The 22,566-nt window shown below is 42.1% G+C and overlaps 1 pseudogene across 1 annotated transcript in view; it reads right to left on the bottom strand.

Moving 5' to 3' along the window:
• Positions 1-2,077: 2,077 nt before the first annotated feature.
• The window catches only part of LOC308233689 (proteasome subunit alpha type-1-like), a 32,787-nt pseudogene continuing 12,298 nt past the window's right edge, over positions 2,078-22,566 (bottom strand). Inside the window, exon 3 of the transcript in view lies at positions 2,078-2,911. The product of the transcript in view is annotated as a proteasome subunit alpha type-1-like (transcript). The remainder of the gene's footprint in view (positions 2,912-22,566) is intronic.

The raw sequence follows: 22,566 nt of genomic DNA, 5'->3' as shown, positions 1-22,566 counted from the left end.
AGAACAGCCGAACGGGCCGGATCCCGCCCGCGGGCCGTAGTTTGCCCACGACTGGTCTAGGACCTCAGAGCATTGGAAAAGTTCCCTGTCTAAAGAAACTCACTAAAAGTAGGGAGGCTCTTAGAAACTTAGATCAAAAGCCCACACTGAGAACAATAGAAATACTTGAGTTTGTGGAGTAAAAAAAATTTAAAAAAGATAACAGTGTGATGGGCATGCTAGAATGGTTAAATGAGGTAAAGTCAGAAGATGCACAGGACCGTTACCTTTCATGGGAAAGCCCAAAGGAAACAATATTCACCAGGCATTAGGAATGTTCAGTGGCAGCTCTCACTCATTAACACCTGTGCTGATGATGGAGCTCAGAAGTAATTAAAATAATGTGCAAGCACTTAACTCAGGGGTCCTCAAACTTTTTAAACAGGGGGCCAGTTCGCTGTCCCTCAGACCGTTGGAGGGCCGGACTATAGTTTAAAAAAAAAACTATGAACAAATTCCTATGCGCACTGTGGGACCGGGACGAGTCGGCTGCTAAGCAGGACAGGCAGCGGCACCCGGCGGGCCGGATAAATGTCCTCGGCGGGCCGCATGTGGCCCGCAGGCAGTAGTGTGAGGACCCCCTGATAAAAACCAGGAGGATGCAATTACCCTAACAAGAGAAACAGATAGACAACCAAAAGTTCACTACCCACAGGGGTTGTGAAGATGGTCAGTAGTACATGGCCTTGGTAAAGATTGCTATCATGTAAATGGATTTGAACAATGGGATTGAAGAGAATAAAGAGGCATCATGGCTCTGGCCAGTTTGGTTCAGTTGGTTGAACATTGCCCCATGCACTGAAAGTTCACCAATTTCATTTCAGGTCAGGGCACATACTCAGGTTTCAGGTTTGATCCCAGGTCAAAATGTGTGCAGGAGGCAACCAATCAATGTTTCTCTCTCCCTCTCCCTTCATCTCTCTCTAAAATCAATAAAAACATCTTTTTAAAAAAGAAAGTGCAAAAACTAAATAAGGGTTGCATAAGATTTCTACACTTGTTGGAAAAGAGATGTATTTTTTTTGAGAGGTGAGAGAACATAGGCCTTCTAGAGGTGACCAGCAGGTAAGAAAGTAAGCAGTGGCCCACACTCAGTTGAGAGCAGTGAAGAGGAGCATGAGATATGACTGCCAGATGGGTAACTCAGTAGTAAGAGATAATTAGAAAAAGAAAACTGGATGGTAAAAAAGATAGGTAAAACTGATGAGCAGAACAAAAATAAACTTGTTTCTGCATGGCCTTCAGGGAGAGGGTAAGAAGGGTGGGGTCAAAAAGAAAGCCTAGGACCTGCAAATGATGCCCTTCTTGCCTCAGCACGTAGTTATTCTGATCTCTAGAGTCACAATGAAACTGGAAATCTTACTGTAGGGTTTACAAATACAGAATGCGAGCCTCACAACTAATAAATACTGGTCTTCGTAATATCACCACAGACACTGTCAACCACAAATTTCCCTTGCTCTTCCCCTGCCTCCCATTCGAACTACAGCTATCCATCTTATGGCCTTCCATCTTATTTCTGAGGCCCTACTTCAAACATCTGAAATTCCTCTGGAGCTACATGGAACTTGTAGGCCCTTCTCTAACCACCAGATGGCAGTAAAGAACCATATGAGGTTAATTCTGATAGGTGTTTTCATTCACTGTTGACACTTGAGGCCAGATCATTCTTTTTTTGTGGGAGACTGTCCTATGCATAATAAGAAAGGGCCATCCATATATTTTCCCAGCAGATAAAACAATTTTATTTCACCATTGTCTTTAAAACCACAAAGACACTATGTTCTTCATATGAAAACATAAGTACATATAACTATATTTTCTAGAAAATTATTATATAGACCCTCTCAGAAAAAAATGCATCCCATTAATATGGTTTCAGTGAAGGTGCTTGGAAAGAATTCACATCTGGTCTGATTCCTAAAACATACCATTTCACCACTGCATCTTTTGGTTCAAAGTATAGATTTTTATCATCAGTACATGTTCCTGTGTTCTTACACATTGATAATACACATATAGAATGGAGGATTATCACTTAATGCTCTATTGATTCATCAGCCTTTTCTGCAGGTTCATCAGCAGGTTGAACAGGCTGTGCCTTTCTCTGTGGCCTTTCTTCAAGGCCTTCCAGGAATGGAGACACATTATCATCATCATTATAAATCATAAACTCCAAGTCTTTACCAACAATTCCAATGGAAACATTCTTCATAGTTAGGTCCTGTTCTGTAGGAAGTGTCTCTCTTAAAGCACGCAGACCATGCTTAACCAGTTCATTCAAATTGCATTCCATAAACTCAGACATATGTCTGTCCAAATAAGTATGAGCTGGTTGAAAATGAGCTCCAATGGACACAAATCTGCTGTCAAAATAGTTAGCAGATAGACAGATGTGGAATACAAGAGGGCCCATATCATCATAACCAGGAATAAGCAGCCCAACAGCATACGGTCTTTAGCCATATCTTTGTGTTGGTATCTGGGTCTTGCTTCCAATTATAGATACAAGAGGAGACACAGGAAGAGGTCTGTCAAATACAAATCTGGAATCCAAACACTCCTGGTGCATAAAATTACATAACAGTCTAGCACTAGCAGTAAGTCTCACAATTGAGATACCTATATGTCAACATGGAGAATTTTTTTCTGGTGAGCTGCAAGTTCTGAGTGTGCTTTCTTCAGTGTAACCAACACTGCATGGGGTTTCTTATTTCAGACCAACTGTGGCTAAACCTTGATTGACAGCTTCCAATGCATATTCAATTTGATGAATCCTGCCCTGAGGGCTCCAAACATTGACATCATTGTCACACTGGTTGCAAAACGTGGTTCCAACATGGGGCGTGGCTGTCCCCTTCTGCAGACCTGCCTATCAATGAGCGCTGCCAAAACTAAGGCCTGGCCATCTACAGGAATGTCTGTGCAATCAGATGTTGATGGAATTTTTAAAAATCTTTGTTGTTGTTTTATTTTTTATTGAATTTATTGGGGTACAGGTTTCAAGTGTACAACTCAGTAAAATATCATCTGCACACTGCATGGTGTGCCCATTGCTCTTAATAACATTTATTCATTAAAAAAATTTTAATGTGGAAAAACATACAAAAAGAAATTAAAAACACACAAAATCCCACTCCTCAGATAAACTTCTGTGAGTAGTTTAATGACAATCCTAGGCATATGGACACATAGTTAAATATGTATAATTATGCATATGTAATAATCTACTATCCTATAATCTCCTTTCCACTCAAAATTTCCTAAGGACATCTTTTGATATCAACAATATTGGTCTATTGAATAATTGTAATGCCTGAATAATGTACACTTATTTGTACCTAAACAGATCTCCGCCAGGTGGCAACCAGGTTCCTAAATGTCCACTATTATAAACTGCATTGCAATTAACATCTTTGGACATATATCTTTGCACAGGCTGAGATTGACACCATTTCACACTCAACATTTCTGTGTATCTAGAATTTTGCCAGGACCCAGAGCTTTATGAAGTGAATTAGAGATAGATCTTGTTCCCAAGATGTACACAGGCTGGTAGGAAAAATGAATACAGGACCAAAATAAAAGTATGGTGAGTGGCATAGAAATACAAAGTAGACTGTTAGCCAAAGATAAAGAGAATATAACTGATTGGGGGTCAGGATGGCTTCACAGACATAGGCCTTGGAAGTATAAAAGTTAGTCCCTGCTCCCTTTTTTTTTTAATGGTCATTTTATAACGACCATTTATTTAAGTGCCTATTTCTCCTGCACTCTGTGTGTAGGTGAAGGCCAGCCTTTCCTTCTTCATATGCCCTGTATTTATCCTAGGGCCTCATATGAACTGAATTGTTACAGAATTTCCCAGGTGACCGGAAAAAAAAACAGGGAGTACTCAGAGATTCAGGAAGAACCCTTCATTTTCAGATGTACTAGTACAGTGACTCGGGAGAGTCTGTTTCTCCAAAGCCTGAGTGAGTGAATATGGACGAAGCTTTCCCTTTATACCTTTGGTTTCTTTGTCCCCCAAATATGGCAGGCTTCCGGACATTTTGCGGGCTTTGTGAAAAAGCCCTGTGTGTTGGGATGGGGGATGTGAGATTACACCCAAAGGCCTGGCCTGGTGCCAGTGCTGATAACCCCTTCCGGGGGGTTGTGCATGGTTCATGGTTTATAGCCTCTGTAAAATGGGAGTATTCTGGGACACAGGTTCTACAAGGCAGGACAGGCATCACTGGAGTTAATTGTGCATTAGAAGGCAGGTTACTGGCACAGATTCAGAATGCTAGCCCTCCCCCCCCCCCCAAAAAAAAATGTCTTATATCCCCCTTCAGAATCTTCAGTAAAGGGTTGCTGAATGGGGATATTTATTATACACCTCTTTGTCAGGGGAGCATTCTCCTGAAAGGAGAGAAAGGAGAATCATATAGAAACAAATAGGCTATGGATACAAATTTAAATTCCCTCTCAACTTTCTACACTCAAAGACAGACAAGGAAACAGGGATGGGAAAGAGAGAGAGGAAGAGAAAAAAGGTAAGTTAGTATATACTTTCTGGTCCTCTCTTTCCTCTTCTGAAAAGCTCACCCAAGAAGAAATCTGAATGACCTTGCAGAAGGGCACAGTAAAAATCAGATAATAGAGAAATGTTTTACTCTCCTTATTTTAGTCTAGAATGTAATATTCCCTCCCCCCACTTCCATTCATGGTCACCAGGAGAAAAAAATTAGTCTCAACCCAGTTTAAACTTTATTCAATCTGACAATTTAAACATCCTTTTAGAAAGTGTGTAGTCTCTATTGGAAAAAATAATGCTTAATCACTCAGAGAGCCTCCCCTTGAGAAAGGCTTTTCCTGTTGTGGTGGCTGCCACCTGCTGGTCTCCTGAGCATTCTCCTTCATACACCTAATTGCTAAACATTCTGCAGGACATCACTGCTGAATTAACCAGTTAACTTGAGATCTAGACTTTTGGCAGGGACAATGTTTCTGAGCTGCTGATGCTATACCAAGGAATTTACTTGCTGCAGAACCCCTGAGTTTACTGCCATCTCCACCATTCTGAAAGTTGGCCCAGCAGTCCACACTACTTGAAGCCTGAGTCAACTCACTCTGCTATGGTAGGCCTATGGAAACCCAAGGGGTTTCTTTTATTGTTGTTGTTAATTCTCACACCAGGTTATTTTTCCCATTGATTTGTTTAGAGAATGGAAGGGAGTCAGGAAAGAGAGAGGGGGGTGGGGGGAAGAGAGAGAGAGAAAAAGAAAGAGAGACAGAGAGAGAGAGAGAAACATCAATGTGAGAGAGACACATTGATTGGTTCCCTTTTGCATTCACCCCCAACCAGGGCCTAGGATCAAATCTACAACCCAAGTACACACCCTTGACTGAAAATCGAACCCACAACCCCTCAGTGCAGGGGCTGGTGCTCTAACCAATTTGCAACACCGGCCAGGGCCCAATGTGTTTCAATTGTGCACCCACCAACACTCAGGGCATCTTTAAACCCCAGAGCCTCCCTCAACCTGACCTAGATGTGCTACATTTCTGTGACTGAGTCCCCCAACTTGAAACATAGCCAAATCCATTTTGAATATTAAAGACTAACATTACCTCAACCTTATTTTTTTTCTTTTCTTTTTTTTTTAGATTTCATGCTTTTTAATGGTCAAATAATATTCCACTGTATATACCGTGTTTCTCCGAAAATAAGACCTACTTACAGGTTTCCTTCTGAGTGAAATATAAGGCATCCCCCGAAAATAAGGCCCCCAGGCTCTGTCTCAGAATGAAAATTAATTTACTGTAAACTGGTCGCTAGGGCCGCCCCAACTGGTGTCTAGCAACCAGTGACGTTACGTGGAGTACTGACGTCACTGCTGTGTGGAGGCGGAGCGGAGGTCGGAGTGAGCGGTGAGCACAGGGCAGGAGAGAAGAGGAGACTTTCACAGATGCGTGTAGAAGAACAGGAGGATTAGAGCGGAAGGGATGCGGCGAAGGTGGTGAGTGCTGGTCTGTCTCTGGTGACACTACCTGATGCTCACGGCCACCTTCATGATGACTGAAGGTTCTCAGTCAGTGGCAGACCCGCTCTGCCCAGATCCAGGCCCCAGCAAGCCCAGTGACAGTCCCCAGGCAGGCCCCAGGGGGTAAATGTCTGATAAAGGGGTAGGGGGGATGTCTGGTGAAGGTGTTCAGTGGCACAGGGGTGGGGGGAGGGGGATCACTTAAAATGACACAGGAGGATCAGAGGGGGCAATCAAAATGACACAGGAGGATCAAAAGGGGTTACTAAAATGGTAATCCCCCCTCTGATTCTCCTATGTCATTTTGATTCCCCCCTCTGATCCCCCCTGGGTCATTTTGAGTGATCCCCCTACCCCCACCTTGATACCCCAATTCCTTTTTTTTACCCCTATGGTAGAAATGAGCGCAAAAAGAAAAAGCTACTCCGTGGAGTACAAGAAAGGAATCGTGGAAGACTCTTGGGGCCAAAATCTTACTGCTTTCTGCAAAGAGAAGATGTTGAGTATCCGATTGGTCCGAAAATGGCGAGCAGAGTATGGTAACCTCATTGAACAAGTGGACAAGGGAAATGCTAAAAAGCGCAAGTGTGGATCAGGTCGGCAACCATTATTTTCCGAGCTGGAAGACCTGGTCTGTGAATGGGTTGTTGACAGGAGAGCAAAGGCTTTGGTTGTGAATAGGGCTCAGATTCAAGAATTTGCCCTTGCAATGGCACCACAGTTTGACATAGCCCCCAAAGACTTCAAAGCATCACAACACTGGCTGGATAATTTCCTTCAGCGAAGTGAACTGTCTTTAAGAAGATCTACAACATTGTTTAGGTTGGAAGATACTCAAGTTATTAAGCGAGCACTTGCATTCAAGTCCTTTATTGATGATGCTGACTTCTCTAAATACAATCTTTCCAACATAATTGCTATGGATGAAACTGCAGTGTTTATGGGCCAATCATCTCAAACAACAATTGAACAGCGGGGTGCCTCCTTAGCGTACATTCCCTCCACTGCTTACGAAAGTGCACGTGTTTCCTGTATTTTGGCAATTCATCTGGATGGCACTAAAATCCCACCTTTAATCATTTCTAAGGGCAAGAAGGAAAAGATTGAACGTATTTTGGGCGTTTTCATTCCTGAAACTGAAAAAGCCTGGGCCACACAAGCAGTTATAAGGAAGTGGGTCGATCTAATGCTGCCGCTTGTTATGCGAGGGAGCCAAAGAGGTCTGCTAGTCTGGGATGCAGCCAGCACTCACCGCGCTAAAGACATGAAGACATTTCTTCACGAAAGAAAAATAGATCAGATAATGATTCCGGCAGGAATGATGGCCTATCTCCAGACTCTTGATATTGCAATAAACAAGCCATTCAAAGACAATTTGCGCATGGAAATTAATGACTACATTGAAAATAGAATGGAGAGAAATCAGCATGGAAACTTTGTGAAACCTAAACTGCAAGAAGTTGTGACTTGGGTGAAGAATTCACGGGAGAAAATCACTGACAGTTGCATTGCAAATGCACTGCGAGCAGGCTACCTTGACAAGAAGGACTCATTTAAAGACAGTGCTATTGCTAAACATGAGCGATTTGGTCCACTGATTCTGAAAGAAATGGAGTCACAAGAAATTCACCAGGAAATTCAGGAATTGGATTGTTATGATGATGTTCCAGAAGATGATGACATGATTGTCATTGAATAAATGAGTAAATTCTTGATACTGTAGGATTCACAGTTTGTCTGGTTTGTGTTGACAACTACCGTACTACCGTACCGTATACAGGTAATAAATTTCCTTTATTTTCATTTAACAATAAATCTGTACCGTATTCTTCTTCATGGAAAAATAAGACATCCCCTGAAAATAAGACCTAGCGTGTCTTTGGGGGCAAAAATTAATATAAGACACTGTCTTATTTTCGGGGAAACACGGTATGTACCACAGCTATTTTATCCATTCATCTATTGTTGGGCACTTGGGTTGCTCCCAAAGCTTGATTTATTTTATTTTACTATTTTTTTAATAAATCTTTATTGTTCAGATTATTACAGGTGTTCCTCTTTTTTTCCCCCCATAGCTCCCCTCCACCTGATTCCCCACCCCACCCCATGCCCTTACCCCCCGCCACTGTCTTCATCCATAGGTGTAAGATTTTTGTCCAATCTCTTCCCGCAATGCTCACACCCCCTTCCCCCTGAGAATTGTCAGTCCACTCCCTTTCTATGTCCCTGATTCTATTATATTCACCAGTCCATTCTGTTCTTCACATTTTTTATTCACTTTATTTTTAGATTCACTTGTTGGTAGGTATGTATTTGATGTCATTTTGTTGTTCATAATTTTTATCTTTACGTTTTTCTTCTTCTTCCTCTTCTTAAAGAATACCCTTCAGCATTTCATGGAATCCTGGTTTGGTGGTGATGAACTCCTTTAGCTTTTTCTTGTCTGTGAAGCTTTTTATCTGACCTTCAACTCTGAATGATAGCTTTGCTGGGTAGAGTAATCTTGGTTGTTGGTTCTTGCTGTTCATCACTTTGAATATTTCTTGCCACTCCCTTCTGGCCTGCATAGATTCTGCCGAGAAATCAGCTGACAGTCTTATGGATGCTCCCTTGTAGGTAACTAACCGTTTTTCTCTTGCTGCTTTCAAGATTCTCTCTTTGTCTTTTGCCTTTGGCATTTTAATTATGATGTGTCTTGGTGTGGTCCTCTTTGGATTCCTCTTGTATGGGGTTCTGTGTGCTTCCTGAACTTGTAAGTCTATTTCTTTCACCAGGTAGAGGAAGTTTTCTGTCATTATTTCTTCTAATAGGTTTTCAATATTTTGCTCTCTCTCTTCTTCTGGCACCCCAAAAATTTGAATGTTGGTACGCTTAAAGTTGTCCCAGAGGCTCCTTACACTATCTTCATATTTTTGGATTCTTTTTTCTTTTTGTTTTTCTGGTTGGGTGTTTTTTGTTTCCTCAAATTTCAGATCTTTGGTTTGATTCTTGTGGTATGTTGATCTACAGTTGAGTTTCTGTATATTCTTTATTTCAGACAGTGTATGCTTAATTTCTGACTGGTCCTTTTCCATTTTTTTGGCACTCTCATTAAGATCCTTGCCGAAACTGGTTTGGCTCAGTGGATAGAGCGTCGGCCTGCGGACTGAAGGGTCTCAGGTTCGATTCTGGTCAGGGGCACTTACCTTGGTTGCGGGCACATCCCCAGTAGGAGGTGTGCAGGAGGCAGCTGATCGATGTTTCTCTCTCATCGATGTTTCTAGCTCTCTATCCCTCTCCCCTCTCTTCCTCTCTGTAAAAAATTAATAAAATATATATATATTTTTAAAAAAGATCCTTAAAGGTCTCACTAAGTTCCTCAGTGGTTTTTAGAAGATTCTTGAGTAACCTTATAAATGTGGTTCTGAACTCTATGTCGTCCAGTAGTTTGCTTTCCTCCATTTCTTTCATTCGTGACATGTTTCTTTGTCTCTGCATTTTGCTGCTTCCTTGTGTTGATGGAGTGGCTTTGTGTGGTAGGTGACCTATAGGGGCCAGTAGCTCAGCCTCCCCAATCACCTGCGGTGGACGCCTTTGGTACACCCCTTTGTGGGCTGTGTGCAAAGTCTTGGTGTAGTTAAGCCTTGATTGCTGTTGGTACACTGGGAGGAATTGACCTCCAGGCCAATTGGCTGTGAGGACCCGCTGTGTCTATAATGGAAGAACTGCTGCGCTGGAGACATGCTTATGGTGCAGGACTTGTTTTAGTGGTGCTTTGGTGCTCACTGAGTCTGCCTCTTGAATGTGTCACTTATGGATGTGAGGAGTTGAAATCTGGTGTCTCACACTGACCACTAGGTACACTGGCTTCTGGATCTCCAATGGGGTGCAGGTCAGCTACTGTCTGAGGCCACCCAGCAGGCGCTACAGCGAGAACTACAGTTTTCTCCTCTTTGCTTGGGGTTTGGAGGTTTTGGAGCTGTCTGACCCGGGCTGCAAGTTTGCTAGGTTAAGCTGCAATAGGGCAGGTCATTCATATGCTAAAGCCGCTGCTTGGAGCTTGGGTGGGTTTGTAGATGGTGCGGGGCAGGGTCTCAGGGCTTCACTAGGCTAGGGCGTGGCAAACAGCGATGGATGCCAGTAAGCCGGCTCTGTGTCTCTGACCGTGTCCCCGTGTCCTGCTCCCCAGCACAGTAAACAATTATTCCTGCACGCAGCCCTTCAAGCAAGCCTCCCTCACTTTCCGACCCCACAGCAGACAGTCCAGCTTCTCCCCGTAGGAGTTTGGGTCCCCCGCGTCTCCCCAGAAACTGGAGTTCGGAGTAATTGGGAGCTTGTCTCCCTTCAGGTTGAAAACAGCAGCGCTCCCAGTCGCCCATCGCCAGCCCGATTTGCGCCACCGTACCTCAAGCTTTTCAGCGCTTGTGCACCTCTCAATGCTGTTTGCTCTTTCCTTCTAGTTGTAGAACTTCCACTCAGCCAGCTTTCCCGTGGTTCTGGGTGATAGACGTTTTGTCTCTTAGTTGTAGTTTTGAAATTGTTGTGCGAGGCAGCAGTTTAGGTGTTTACCTATGCCACCATCTTGGATCATGCTTCAACCTTATTTTTTTTCAATATGTTCTTATTGATTTCACAGAAAGGAAGGGAAAGGGAGAGAGAGATAGACACATCAATGATGAGAGAGAATCATTGATCGGCTGCCTCCTGCATACCCCCAACTGAGGATCGAGCCCATAACCTGGGCATGTGCCCTGACTGGGAATCTAACCGTGACTTCCTGGTTCTTGGGTCAAAGCTCAACCACTGAGCCACATCAGCCGCGCCAGCCTTATTTCTTTAGACATTTCCTTTATTTTTTAAAAATCTTTATTGTTGAAAGTATTACATAATTCCTCCTTTTTTCCCTCTTCCAGCCCGCTCCTGTGCCCCAGGCTCTCACCACCCCATTGTCTGTGTCAACAGGTTATGCATATATGCACTCAAGTTCATTGGTAGATCTCTTCCCACCCACTCTCCCCTGCCTTACCTCTGAGGTTCAACAGTATACATTTCCTTTATAAAGAATTTTCATCTCCTCTTGACAAATAAATGCGTCTCATGGACTAAGGAAAAGCCCTAACCATGTCATCTTCATCTTCATCCTCGTCCCCAACTTTAGTGCAGTCTGATGACCATAAAGACTGTGCTCCTTCCCCTTCCCTCCATTCCTTTAGCATAAAAATTATCAGGTTTGAGTATTAGAGGGAGAAAAACTGAAAGAAAACTTCCTGGCCATAGCATATCATACTGGTCTGGAATCCTCACAGAAACATCCTTATTTACTTCTAAAACCCTTTCATCATAATTAAGAAAGAGACATTTTAGAAACTTGACCATTCACATAATACACATTCAAAGAGCACCTATTATGTGCAATATACTCGGACAGGCACAATGTGAAACCCACTGTTTACTAGTGCTGCTTTAACAATTTACCAGACTTCGTGGTTTAAAACAACAGATTAATGATTTTACATTTCTGGAAGTGTAAAGTCCAAAATTGGTTCTTATGCGGCTAAACACAAATTATCCTCAGGGCTGCGTTCCTTCTGGAGGCTCTAAGGGAAAGGAAGTCTGTTTCTTTGCCTTTTCCTCTCAAAGGGGAGAATAAGTAATTGTAAGAAAAAGTGAAATCTTCAAGGGACACACAAACAAAAAGATAAATCCAATTTATCTTTTTTACTAACCTGTTGAGAAAGATTTAGGAAAAAAAATAGCACAGAACTAAGTTGGAGGAGAAGGAGAAAGAGAGAAGAGATGGGATACATGAGTCAGAGTCCTTCTCTGACCTTGAAAGACCTTATAATCTCAGCAGCAGGCAGCTCACCTCACTAACAATACTGGGAATTGAAGCAGGGAGGGGAAAGTACACCACATGAAGAATGCAAGCCAAGTTGGAAAGAGCTAGTCATCATTTCTAAAGGGAAATATCACCATAGAGGGTTATGCTGACATTTATCCAAACTCCATGTCCTTCTATAGCCCTGGACCACCTCAACTTTATTCGCATATAGATCAGTAACTTCTTTTCCTAAATTCAACTGCTTACAAGGTTTCTTGTTTCCATTTGGGATATGTTTGATTTATTGTTATCTTCAATGTCCTAGTGATTATTCTAATTGTGGGAAATTCATTTTAACTGAATGTAATATGATCACAATTCCATCTGATACCAGAGACAGTTCTCTCTCTCTGTCTAGTCCTTCCCAGAACATCCTACCCATAAAGGTTTCAAGACTTTGACCAGAGAGTAAAACAAGTATCAGGAATGAGCCAAACCCTCTACTTCTAGACCTTCACGATTCTAAGGATAGAACCAAAAGTTGGCTTTGGGTCCAACTGACAACTGCTTCCCTGACTAAACACTCGCTGAGCTGCTTGTACTGGCTCCCAGGACAATCCTTCATGGAGGCTTCAGCAGAATAGGATGCAGTCATTCAGGGTAAAGAAAGAAGTTTCTTTCTCTACTTACAGCACTTCTGATAGCAAACACGTGTGTTTTCCACTCCAAGCAATTCTCAATTCTCTGCGATACCAACTGAATGTCCTACAATTCAATTCTAACACTAACTACCTGGAGTTAGCCCTACTCTACAGGTCAGGGGCTTAATCCTCTGCTTCAAAAGCAAATTGCCCATCCCAAGTTGTCACCTGCCCTTCTAACCAACCAGTTATATATTTGAGGTTCTCATGATCCTTTCCTCAAGTTTGATAATTTGCTAAAACAGCAGGGAAGTGCTTTGCTTACTCTTACTAGTTTAGATAAAGGATACAACTCAAGAACAGCCAAATGGAAAAGCTGTACAGGGCAAGGTATGTAGGAAGGGCTTCAGAGCTTTCGTGCCCACTCAGAGCAGGTTGAACTACCCAGCACCCCAATATATTCATCAACCCAGAAACTCTCCAAAACCTGCTATTTAGGGTTTTTGTGGAAGCACGATTGATTAAATTATTGGTCTTTTGTGATTGAGTTTCCAACCTCTCCACTGAAAGTAGGTGTAGGGGAGTGCTGACAGCTCCAACCCTCTAATCACATGGCTAGTTCCTCTGGTAACCATCCCTCATCCTCCAAGAGTCACCTCATTAACATAACCTCAGGTATATTTGAAGTGGACTTTTTATGAGTAACAAAAATGCTCCTTTATCCCTATTACTGAGGAAATTCCAAGGGATTTAGGAGTTCTATGCCAGGGACCAGGGTTTAAGACGAATAAATATTGTTTATTATATCACACCATCACACATGGTTCTCTGCAGTACTGTGGACAGGTCCAACACCTTTCTCCCAGCAGAAGCTATGAAATTCTATGTACAACATTTTCCTACTGGCTGGGATCTTTCTTCTTCAGATGCCTCCCAGACATTGCTTGAAACCACTTTCCTCACCTCGGCCAGAACTACAGTCAATACCAACACCTCCTCAGAGGCACAACCTAAACTCTCATCAGGGTTACTCCAGGTGTCGACTCACCCAGAATAGTCAGATCCATCAGAATGCCTTTCCTGGGGGCTCAGCTGGACACTCAGAGCCACCAAGGGTCAGGGAGGTAGATGCAGTCTGCCCAGATGTAAGCATAATGAGGTGAATGATCTGTAAAGAATTTTAAAGTGGCAATAAAACTAACTAAAAATCAATCTGATTCTTATCTCCTTGCACAACAATAATAACAATGTTAATGATATAATAACCTTCTCGAAAAAATCTTCTGTTGGTCTAAATTCTAAACAATTACTATGATTAGTGTTGAGTAACCTACATATGCAGGCTTAAATGATCACTTTTTTAAATTAATCCACTAGAAATATTTCATTCTTCATGGAAAGTAATTTTGCATAATTATCAGTTACACAGTTAAATTCAGCCACAGACATAACTTTCACAGTAAATTCATAAGAATTTAACCATCTTTCAAACTCACTTCAGGTGCATTTTCTGGCTCCAACCCCTATGAAAGAAGATGGCCCTGCTATTGTAGTAGTAAAATTAAAATAAACAATCTTAAATGTATGAGACTTTTCTTTTCTGACATCTTTTTTTTTTTTTTTTGATAGGTGAAGTTTCAGATGAGGTCAATCAGACACAAAAATATTAGCAATCAGCCAAAACAATCCTTGAACAACATGCAGTAAAACAAGTTTTACAATTGTTCCTTGAACACACACAAAAAACATTCTGTAGTAATCTATTAACTATGAAAAAATGTAAAGAAATTGACATAGAAAAGATAATGATATTCTGAAGACTATCAGAAGAGAGAAGAGATGATAGTCTTGCATGACCAAAACTGAATAAATAAATACAATGTTACCCTGTACATTTGCACCAAAAGAACATTTCTTCTGAAGCACTGGATCAAATAATGTCAGTGGCAATGTTCATTTTCTCCAAATTTGGCAAAAGATCTTCAGACATGTTTATCAATAGATATTTATGGTGACTTTCCAATTATGGAGTTCATTGAAAGCTGCAAAATTTGATCCCAAAGAAACAAGACAGGGTATTGTAGTTTCTGGAATTTATTGTGAATGTGATTTGTATAAATTTCTCCCAAAATGTCCACGTTTCCTAATCATTTGTTACCTGTTGCTTCAAACTAAATAAACCTTTCAGAACTGAAATTAACAAGAAGTGTTCTCTGGTCATCTATGAGCAAAGACAAGTGACACATTCTAAGTATGCTGTCTAGTGAACATGAATATGTGGAGACAAGTATATCACTTTCCTAGTGCTTCTGTAACAAAGTGCCCCATCTGGGCACCATAACACAAATGAACTGGATTGTCTCATAGCTCCAATGTGTCAGCTGGGTCATACATTCTTTGAAGGATCTAGAGAAGAATCTGTTCCATGTCCTTATCTTAGGTTCCAGTGTTTGCCAGAAATCCTTGGCTTGCAACTGCCTAATGCAGATCTCTGCCTTCTTGGTCACATGGGTTCTCCCAGTGTGTGTCTGTCTTCAGGAGGTTATCTTTACTCAGTGTGTCCCTCTCCGTCTCTTCACCTCAGTTCTTTTTATAAGGACACCAGTCACTTGGATTAGATGCCCACCCTACTCCAGTATGACCTCATCTTAACGAATTGCATGTGCAATGACCCTCCTTCCAAGTGAAGCCATATTCTTAGGGACTGGAGGGGATGTAGAGGAGGTTGGGGGATGTTAGGACATAATATATACTTTGCTGGATGTGGGAGAATCACAATTCAACTCATAACAAAGAGCAATGTTTTTGCAAACTTACAAGCACTCAGGCTCCAAAACAGAAACTATAATGTTATTGTATGTTACCTTAACACATAAATGCCTAGTATGTTTCCTCCCTTAAAAATACACTGGTGTAATTTAAAAGTATTAATCCATTACTTTTCTTTGAGTAATTTGTGTTTTTTCTTTACGATGATTATATGTACCTACCTCAACAAAAGCAGGTTTTCACTATGTTTCTTAACTGAACATCATTGCTACCGCTTTCATTTCACCATGACTGCTGAAAACAATTGTGTCAAAAATGACGCCCTCCCTGTGTCAGACAGACCTGGGACCATCCATGGCAGGGTGAGCCCCCAGCACAGGAGCGCGACCCCTCCAGGCGTTTCTCGCCTCAGACACTCACTTTTCCATCAGGCTCCAAGGTGGAGCTTCCATTGCTCTACAAGCCACAGGAAACCTGAGGCAGCACAATAGAACCCTGAAGGCTGGCTCCTCCCTCATGAAGGGGCGCCTGTTCCCACACAGACCAGGAGCACAGGCATTGCCTGAAGCCCGCCCAGCTCGCCTGCCCTGGAAGGGGTCCACACCCCTTCTCGCCCTTCCCCAGGTTGCCCACCAGGCAGGCTCTGAAGCTCATGCGCAAACACCTCCACCAAGCCTTTAACAACAAAGTGTCTTTTCAAACCACCCCTCCCTGTAGTTTTCCTTTATGTTTCCAGTTGCAGCCCCACAGGAGCAGTGAAAGGGAGCAACAAGGACCTCCTATAGCCCTAGGCCATATTCCGCCTTCTGGGCCTTGTTCACCAGTCCTGCATCCACCTATTGTGGAACTTGCTTGCAGGACTAGTGCCACAGGAAGGCATGGAGGCGTCAAGGGCGTGTGTGGACCAGATGAAGGGTTACCCTGAGAAGATCAGGGCGGGATGCTCTCTGGTCCACAGTGCTGGTCTGTCCTGAGGGGGCGGGGGCGGACTGGACATGGGGAAGGAGTGAGACCCTCCTGGTAAGCCCTGGCCCCTAAGTCTGAACCCTCCAGTATCCTGAGCAAAGCCCACTTTTCTTGTCCCCAATTGAAAGACTGGTTAGGGCTGCAGGTGAGGGGTGACCTGAATGAGAGAGAAGCTTGGCTGCAGTCCAGCATTAGAGGAGTAATCATCTGTAAAAAATTAAAAACTGTAATAAAACTAACTAAAAATCAAGCTGACTCTTATCACCTTGCACAACAATGCTAACAGTGTTGGTGATACAATAACCCTCAAGTAAAAATCCTCTGTTGGTCTAAGTTCTAAACAATTGCTCTAGTTAATGTTGAGTAACTTACATATGAAAGGCTTCAAATGATCACTTTTTGAAACTAATCCACTAAAACATAGTTTATTCTACATGGAAGTTAATTTGCAGAATTATCAGTTACACAGTCAAACTCAGCCACATATCTTACGTTTCATAATAAATTAATAAGAATTTAAGATCTTTCTAGCTCACTTCTGGTACATTTTGTGATTTTAGCCCTTGTGGTAGAATATAGCCCCTTTTAAAGGAGTAACTGTAAAATAAATGATCTTAGTTGTATGAGACTTGTCTTTTATGACATCTTTTTTTACTGAGGTGAAGTTTCAGTTCAGGTCAAACACAAAAATACAGGCAAACAGCCCTGGCCAGTGTGGCTCTGTTGGTTGGAGCATTGGTGTGTGCGTGTGTGTGTGTGTGTGTGTGTGTGTGCGCGTGCGTGCGTGCGTGCGTGCGTGTGTGTGTGTGTGTGTGTTTGGAGACCCTACCTTTGGGAGTGCTGAAAGCTAAATGTCTCTGCAGTGGTGCCTAACTCTGCTCTCTTCTGGATAACTCTCCCCCTCTATGAGAAGGACTTGATACCAAAGCTGTTTCAAGTGCTGGCTCCTTCGTACCAAGGTCAGAGTAGGGGCTCTGAGAATGCTGCTGATCCCAAATGGAAATAATCAGGACCTGGCCAAGTAGGCAGTGGTTGAGTATAAAGGGAACTGTCTCCCACCCCTGTAACTGCCTCACAGAGACAGCAGCCTTATGCTCCTAAACCAGCTACTATAGGGGCTGTGACAGCACCAGGAAGCAAGCATCCACAGCCCAAACACACCTCAAACATCAGGGATTTAACTGGAGTCAAAGGGTATGCAGCTTCATCCTTGCCCATGATCATATCTTTGAATCTCTTCGCCTCTAAGAACTGGAGCTAGAGTTGTGACATGGGCAGTCTTAATGGAGCCCAGAAGCATCGGGGGAGCCAGATAACCCTCTCTTTGCACAATAGATAAAATCCCTTGTATGAATATATACAAACTGAGTTTTCCCTCCCCTTGGGATTTCTGAGAATGGGAACTATCCAAATGCTCAGGCTTCATGGGATAGTAAGTGCACAGCATATGTTTCTGGCTCTTAGATTTGGGTTTTATTTGGTTAGCACACTTTTGTTTTTCTTAATGTTGGTTTATGCGGGGCATGTACCCTATAATGCCAAACTGGCCCACAAGATGATTGAGTTATAACATCAAGCATAGAGACTGACCCCTAGAATTTCTTAGAGAAAGACTACGTCCTGGTAGGGGTTGGAGAACCATCTGTGCCCTGAGTAGTTCAGTTGGTTAGAATGTTGTCCCAATACACCAAGCTTATGGGTTCGATATCCAGTCTAATTGAGTAGCTTGGTTGGTTAGAATGTTGTCCCAATATACCAAGGTTACACGGCAGATCCTCAGTCAGGGCACACACAAGAATCAACCAATTAATGCACAAATGGGTGGAACAACAAGTCAATATTTTTCTCTCCCTCTTTTTCTCTCCTGTGGGAAGCCAACCATTGTCTTCACTATCAGAGAAGTGTGGACAGGGATCCCGGAAGGCTGGTGACCCTTAATCTCTGGCAAAGGTCAGAGCTGTACACCTACTGTTTAGTCGAGACAATGGTAGCTGAAGCAACTTCCCCATCAGACAGTCATGTAAATCCTTACTGGTAAGATAGTCTGCCTGTTACTGGAAATTGCCTGCCTAAGGGCTATAGGTGTATCCCAAATTGAATAAAAGGATGGCGAGGCCAGAGCCCAGGCAGAGTCCTTCCTCTTGAGCTGGGCTCCCACCTGGTCCCCCAATATTTCCAAATTATTTCTTGTCTCATCTCTTTCATTTGTGTTCAGCCCCTCATCCAGAGCCCAAACCCTGAACCACACAGGTCGTGGGTCATTCACACTCTCCCAAATAAATAAATAAATATATAAATTCTACATCTCTCACATTTAAAAAAAAAAAAAAAAAGAAGAAGAAGAGAAAAGAAAACCATCTATAATAATCTGGTACTGTAAGAACCTTGAAGGAACACTACAACTATTCCTCTGTTCCTATTCAGAATCACATAATACCCTCATGTGTTCCTCTCAAGCTCTGAATGGGCCTCAAAAGAAGAACAGAACTGAGATGTACTACTATCCTGGCCAAGGGAGTGCAAGCATTGAGCAGAGGATATTGGACTCCAGGATCAGCTACTTCCTTTTGGAATAGGATAGGGGTTTGTGAGGGAAGGGAAGGTGAAGTGAAGGAGAGGGTTGAAGTGGGAGGAGGAATAGGTCATTAAACCTGCTAAGAATTTTCTGGAAATTTTTTTATTGGAAAATCTGGGCCTCTGGGAACTCAGAAAAGGGAAATCCAGCTTCCACATGGCCAGGACATATGACCAGTAGGAAGCTACTTTATATACACCAATTAATGTGAAGCCAAATTTGGCCAAGCCAGCCTGCCCATCCCTCAAGTCTGAGTCTTGACTAGGATGATAGTCATGGGAAAACTCAGTGCTTCATCCCAGCCTATATACTTCATAGCAGGGCCCAGCAGTTCCCATATCCCCAATATGGTGGAAAGGGGAGATTTTTATTTTAGCCCAGATCTATGAAGTGTATTGGGCCCACCTTACCCACCCATTATCTCAGATGATAAAGCTGAATGAAGGTGAAGAGGTCACTGGTCTAGCAGATAGATAACAGTTTCAGTGACAGCTATTCTTGGGCTGTTTCACTGCAGCTTTCCTAGTCAGACACTCAACTACTCCCAGCAGGGTTCTCCATGTCTCCTTCTGCTCCAAACTGTCTTTCATGTTATTCCAGAAAGCTCATTCTGACATTATATTTTGAGTGACACTAGACACTCAAGGCATTTATTAAATAAACCTACAACTCTGAAAGCTTCTACCCCAAACTTATTCCTTTCCTGTCTTCTTGGCATGAAAATTCACCTCAGCTAGATAACTTGGAGTCATCCCTGACTCCTAGAGAAAACACTTTTCTTAATATTAAAACCATATCTTTAAGTATTATTGGCAATAGGTGGATTGTGGCTGACTCTCATAGCTTTTCCTTTTACCCCCGTTGTGCCCCTTTGGAGTTTTCAGCAGTTCCCTAAGTGCTTATTAAGCATCTGCTAGTACCCATCATCAATTTAGGCACTAAGTAAGGGTGGAGTACTTGCAGCCCGTGGGCCATATAAGGCCCACAAAATCATTTGGTCTGGCCCTGCCAAAGTATTAGGGGTCAATTAATTAAATGTTTGACCAAATATGGCTGGCCAATTTTTAAGTTGATTATTTTATATGGGCTGCAAAAGATTTTATAAATATCCAAATGGCACATGGCAGTAAAAAGTTTCCCACCTCTGCACTAGGGATAGTCTTTATCAAGTGTTTGTCATGTGTTAGACCCTTAGCTCAATACTAGGGGTACAGAGATGAGAAGAAACAACCTTGCCCTCCAAGGAGCTCATAATCTAATGGACCACTACTGACTACCTTTGGTTGATGCAGTCTCTATCACCCAGAAAACCCTCCTCCCCCTTTACCTACCTAACTATACACAAACATAGCATCTCCTGGGTGGCTCCTCTGAACATGGACACACACACAAGTTCATTACTTTGTGAACCAGGTGCACTACTATGTTTCCATAATCTACTGAATTTACCTCATTGTATTACACTTCCCTGCAGGGGGTGGGTTCCCAAACATCCATCCCAGAGTACTGTAAAGCAGTCATAGTATTTCCATCCCCTTGCTATTGATGGTTCAGTGATGGACAGACCTAAATTAATTAATGTTAACCTTTAGACTAGTTTTTCTCAATTTATTTTTGCTGTGACTTACAGATCCAGAAAACATTTTACCTCACAATACCAGTTACATACATATATAACCGAAACAGAAGCACAACAAACCATTTACAGATATGCACACTGATATTTCCACTCTTCTCTAGTTTGCTTTTTAAAAATACTGCTCCCAATTCAGTAAATTGATGTTACTGCTCACTAATGGATTACAACAACCTTTTCTGAAAAATACTGATCTCAACCAGCATTAATTATAGGAATTCATCATTGCCTTTTTGGGATAAAATGCAGCCTTTATCATGACACAAAGAGCTCCTATGGATGGGTCTCAGGTACCTCTCAGCGTCATCTCCTACCATTATCTGCTTCCACCTTCATGGAAAACTATGTGTTATTTTCTGACTATATTAGACCTTTGTGCATGATTTTGCCTCTACTATAATGCTTGGTCTGTTTTAATTTACCTCCTATTGTTCAAACCTCTGCTCAAAAGTTGCTTTTTTGAGGCATTCTCAACACTCCATTTCACTGACCTAATGTAGTGAGGTCCCTTCCTGTGTGCAGTTATAGTCCTCAGGGCATGCACCTACCAAAGCTTTCATCATGCTGCATCACAAATGCCTGTCTGCTTGACTGATATCCTTCACTCAACTGAGCTCCAGAAGCCAGAAACTGAGACTCATTCTTCTGGATACCTATTCCTACCAAAGGACCTGATTCAAAATACCTGCTCAATAGGAGCTTATTAAATGATGAAGAGAAAGCTACATGTTGTTCTTGACATACTGAGCTCTCAGGCGAGCTTTACAAAACAATGAACACGGTGCTGCGTGCAGGGACAGAGCTAAGCTACACTGCTGAGTAGTCCAAGGCTGAAGAAATGGGCTCTATCTCTCCAGGGATTGAAGTGCTGGTTAATGACTGTCAAGGATGTAAGCAAGTATCTAATTCATTTCCCACACATTTCATATTCCTGTTTTCTGAAATCTTACTCATCAACCTACTGGCAGAAAGCACTGTTGTATCACAAATCAGCGAGCTGAACCAGACACCTCAATCAGCCAATTAGTTAGGAGTCATCTTTATAGCGTGCAGGTTCAGAGCAGATTACCTCTGTCAAATTCTGAACAAATATAGGAGGAAGTATTTCCTTTTTATATCCTTCTAGTTCTTTGTGTAACACAGCTTGTAACCTTGAATACATATCGTATCTAACAAACACCTATCATATCTGTACAGACAACTTGTAACTTGGAGTACATATCATATCTATATAGACACCTGTAACCTTGGATGAACAAACACTTGGCAGAATATGTGAATTAATATCAGTATCAGTGTACCAGCCCCTTTAGATGGCTAGCTTGCAAGATCAGACAGTTAAGTTTATCTTTTCTATTATTCAAGCTAAAAACATAGTTATATTTTATAGAATAAGGGACTATCTAAAAATAATACAGTAGTTCAAACCGCAGTTTTAAACAGCAGTTTTCCAAAGGAGGGACCACCATGCTTCAGTACCTATACATTTTCCAAGATGTAGCCAAAAACTGAAATGATGTATCTTTTGTGAAATAATCACTGAATTCCCCCAAGCAAAGCTAGCCACTTCTCCAGTGGCCCAGTTTCACACTCTACATCCTTTATTTTGGAAAAGGCACAATTACATTGTTTGGTTCCCTTCACTAGATAGTGAACTCCTTGAAGTTAGGCTACATATCCAGTTCACTCCCATGGCACCCAGTAGAGAACATGGGACAAAATAGACTTCTAAAAATGTCTATTGACTGAGTCAACACATTGTATAAAATTATTCAGCTAGCTTGGTATTTAAAGCTCACTAACTCCTCCCTTCCCCAGATTCCTTTTACTTCATCTGAAAAAGAACTTCCATTGTTCACTACAGGGTAGTGTCTGTACCCTGAAGGCTTATCTCTCTGTGCCCTTAAATAATTGGGTATATGGTAATTCATGTCTCTGACTCTGGGGCATGAATTTGGTAGTTTTACTTGGGATTCTCTAATAATAGAAATGTTCTGTGTGCCTACATTTTGAGGAAAGGAGTTTAAACTCTTCTGAAATTTTGCGTTATGTTTCACAATATAAAAATAGTGTTTTCAGTCCTTAAAACTTAAATATTGTACATTGTGCACACA

Source organism: Plecotus auritus, assembly GCF_963455305.1.
Source record: "Plecotus auritus genome assembly, chromosome: 9".
Lineage (NCBI taxonomy): Eukaryota > Metazoa > Chordata > Mammalia > Chiroptera > Vespertilionidae > Plecotus > Plecotus auritus.
Note: the sequence above shows the minus strand (reverse complement) of the source record. Positions and strands in the feature narration are given on the sequence as shown.